Source organism: Copadichromis virginalis, linkage group LG11 (genome assembly GCF_057382275.1).
Source record: "Copadichromis virginalis isolate Kocher_CV1m ecotype Utaka linkage group LG11, C_Virginalis_male_GT1.1, whole genome shotgun sequence".
NCBI lineage: Eukaryota > Metazoa > Chordata > Actinopteri > Cichliformes > Cichlidae > Copadichromis > Copadichromis virginalis.
The window spans coordinates 40,579,679-40,583,965 of record NC_140628.1 but is presented as its reverse complement, the minus strand read 5'-3'; positions in this window follow the sequence as shown (position 1 = coordinate 40,583,965).

The window sequence follows — 4,287 nt, the reverse complement described above, 5'->3', positions numbered from 1 at the left end:
ACTAAGTACAATTTTCCTATTAACAATGCTACACTTTTTTTCTTTGAGGTCTAAGGTCCACACCACAACCAAATACACTACATTCTGTTTAATGTATGGAAGAGAAGCTACGTATCCTTATGAAGTTGCTGTTGAAGTCCCGGTAAGTGTTTAAAGAATTCTGTTTGTGAAGAGAGGAAAGAGGGAAAGAGAAACAGCTGAGAAGAGGGACGGGGGAGAAGGGCAAAAAACAAAAACCAACAGAACGGGCAGAAAAAAAGAAAAAATGCATCTATCGATCACCTGGATCACCTGCTGAGAAAGAAAAAAGAAAACAAGCAGAAGAGAACAAGAGTAATAGAATAAACAACATCACAATGATATATGGGAATATGACAGTAAATACTAAATGTTAAACATTATTGTGCAGCACATAAGATCAACAGAACACAGTGTGCTTTGAGGTAGGAGCCAAAAAGGGTGTAGTTTGTGGGTGTGATCACCCGTGTGTACACCTGTGAGCATGGACGCGCTTGTTTTTTGTTTTTTAAAAGGTTCCTTCATGTAATGATCTGCTAGAGGGTGTGGGGGGGCCACAGCCCCGTCCTCCAGGGCATGAAGCAGGTATGGAGGAGATCAAAACTCCAGACATCCAGAGGCCCCCAGAACACAAGAGACCAAGGAAGACCAACAGAGGGGCAGCCGCGCCACTGTCCCAGAAAGAGCTGAGGAGAGTCCCAGATGAGGGCTCACTCAGCAGCCGCGGAGCAGAAGCCAGGGGGGGTTGCAGTGACGCGCCCGTGAGCTCCGCCGGCAGCCAGCCGCGCCTGAGTGACCGAGCCCCAGGCCGAGAGGCCGGGGGCACCCCACCTCCGAAGTGGCCCAAGCGAGCCCCAGGCTTCAGGCCCCGATAAGCGGCCGCCAAGGAGTGAGCCGGTGTGTACCTGGACGCCCATCCCCGGACACAAAGAACCACCAACGCACCGATGTCTGAGGGAGTCCGCCACTGGCAGGGGAAGTGGTGGTGGGGGGAGATAGGCCTCCAAACCTTGGAGGGCCTGAGATGTCCCCAGAGAGGTGGCGCCTGACACCCAACCTGACATATAGACACAGACATACAGGCACACACAGATACAAACATCCATTCCCACCCTCATGCTCTCATATGCACTTACTCCACACTCAACCAACGTGGAGCAGGGACGTGCAGAGAGGTTTAAAGGGGCGGGTGCTCAAAGTTAAAAAGGGGCACATTGAGCCAGGCTGAATAACAACAACACACATTCATCAAGAATCTAATATGGGCAAAAAGGCAAAGCAAACATAGCCGATGCTTTACCTGATGGGTACAATGTTGCTGTTGAGGGGTTGCTGCTGATAGTGCTGGAGGGCAGGGCTGTGTTGATCTGAGACTGTAGACATTAAAAAGTCCACAGGAGAGATGGTAGCTGATTAAACAAGTGTCATGAGATAATAACAAAATGCAAAGATTGGTGACAGCGCTTGGAACCATAAGGCAACAAAACCTGTGAGAAATAATTTAGGCTCTGCCTGTGCCTATGGGGTTGAGGTCTGGAGACTGGCTAGGCCACTCCAGGACTTTCAAATGCTTCTTACGGAGCCACTCCTTTGTTGCCCAGGCGGTGTGTTTTGGATCATTGTCATGTTGGAAGACCCAGCCTCGTTTCATCTTCAAAGTTCTCACTGATGGAAGGAGGTTTTGGCTCAAAATCTCACGATACATGGCCCCATTCATTCTGTCCTTAACACGGATCAGTCGTCCTGTCCCCTTGGCAGAAAAACAGCCCCATAGCATGATGTTTCCACCCCCATGCTTCACAGTAGGTATGGTGTTCTTGGGATGCAACTCAGTATTTTTCTTCCTCCAAACACGACGAGTTGAGTTTATACCAAAAAGTTCTACTTTGGTTTCATCTGACCACATGACATTCTCCCAATCCTCTGCTGTATCATCCATGTGCTCTCTGGCAAACTTCAGACGGGCCTGGACATGCACTGGCTTCAGCAGCGGAACACGTCTGGCACTGCGGGATTTGATTCCCTGCCGTTGTAGTGTGTTACTGATGGTGACCTTTGTTACTTTGGTCCCAGCTCTCTGCAGGTCATTCACCAGGTCCCCCCGTGTGGTTCTGGGATCTTTGCTCACCGTTCTCATGATCATTTTGACCCCACGGGATGAGATCTTGCGTGGAGCCCCAGATGGAGGGAGATTATCAGTGGTCTTGTATGTCTTCCATTTTCTGATGATTGCTCCCACAGTTGATTTTTTCACACCAAGCTGCTTGCCTATTGTAGATTCACTCTTCCCAGTCTGGTGCAGGTCTACAATACTTTTCCTGGTGTCCTTCGAAAGCTCTTTGGTCTTGGCCATGGCGGAGTTTGGAGTCTGACTGTTTGAGGCTGTGGACAGGTGTCCTTTATACAGATGATGAGTTCAAACAGGTGCCATTCATACAGGTAACGAGTGGGGGACAGAAAAGCTTCTTACAGAAGACGTTACAGGTCTGTGAGAGCCAGAGATTTTCCTTGTTTGAGGTGACCAAATACTTATTTTCCACCCTGATTTACGAATAAATTCTTTACAAATCCTACCATGTGGATTCATGGATTTTTTTTTCACATTCTGTCTCTCACAGTTGAAGTGCACCTCTGGTACACTTCAACCCGGGCCGGGCCTCGGGGGCTCGGGTCCTGGTTGGTGTGTTGCCGGGGTTGTGGGCGGGTGGGTGCATGGGGGCCCGGCCCTGGAGCAGGGTGCCGCCGGTGCATCGAGCCGCCTGGGGGGCTCTTCAACTGGTGGGGGGGATGGTCACATCTTGCAGGAGCTTTCTTCTCTCAGGAACTCTCTGCAGGAGGGGGAGATACAGGAGAGGTGGAGGAAGATCTCAGCCTGGGCGTTTACCGTCTTATGTAGTCTGGAAGATGTGTGGTTGGTGGGGTGGGTGCAGTTTTCTCTGTGGTGGGGTTGGGTGGACTGTCCAGGGCTCTGTGGGGCCGGGCGGCGCTACTGCACTGGGCCCCGGTCTGATGGGCCTGGGCCCCCCTTCCCTGGCGGGTCGCGGAGTATGGGGGTGCCTACTGGGGTCAGCGGGGGAGCTGGCCCCAGGGAGGGGTCACTTGCCCCTCCCTTCCCTCCCTCCCCATCTCCAGCTGCCTCCCTCTTCCCGCTCCTCCACAACCACCCACACATGCAGGGCCTTGGAGTGGGGGTATGTCACCAGGGTGCAGAGGAGGCTACCCCCCCCCCCCCCCCCTGTCCCCTTCTGGCTGCCTCTGCCTCAATTTTATCCCACAACTTAGACATTCACATTATTCACACTCTCATTACACATACATATAGGATCTTGGGGGTGGGCACAATCACGGAGTCCAAATCACCATCAGGGTGTACACTTCACCCCTGACGTCGTTGCCCACCTCTCAATTTTAAATACACTTAGTCATTGAGGGTTAGCAGGAGGGACTATGCGCTTACCTGCTGCTCCTTGGCTGGTAGCTCCATGCCCTCCTGGGTTTTAATTGCACCTTAGAACACATATGCATCAACACTACAATGAGCGGGTGGAGGGAGGTTTGGAGTCTTCTCCCACCCCCATTCTCTGCGGCCTGCTGGAGCGGGAGGGCTAGTAGGAGGAGTTGGCCGTCCGACTGCGGTCTGGGGTGTGGGGCCTCCCTGCTGCTGCGGAGTCGGGGTGGTCTGCCTCCCCCCACCGCAGGGAAAAGGGTAACACCACCTGGGTCTGGGTGCAATTCCCCCCTCCAGGGGCAAGGGTACCTAGACCCGGTTTGTAGAGTACGCTTGGGGAGTGTGATTGTGTGTACAGCGTCTCTTTATGTCTGTCTCCACGTTGGTTGAGTGTGGAGTAAGTGCATATGAGAGCATGAGGGTGGGAATGGATGTTTGTATCTGTGTGTGCCTGTATGTCTGTGTCTATATGTCAGGTTGGGTATCAGACGCCACCTCTCTGGGGACATCTCAGGCCCTCCAAGGTTTGGAGGCCTATCTCCACCCACCACCACTTCCCCTGCCGGTGGCGGACTCCCTCAGGTGTCGGTGTGTTGGTGGTTCTTTGTGTCTGGGGGTGGGCGTCCGGGTACACACCGGCTCACTCCTTGGCGGCCGCTTGTCGGGGCCTGGGCCCTGGGGCTCGCTCGGGCCCCTTTGGAGGTGGGGTGCCCCCGGCCTCTCGGCCTAGGGCTCGGTCACTCAGGCGCAGCTGGGGGCCGGCGGAGCTCACGGGCGCGTCACTGCAACTCCCCCTGACTTCTGCTCCGCGGCTGCTGGGC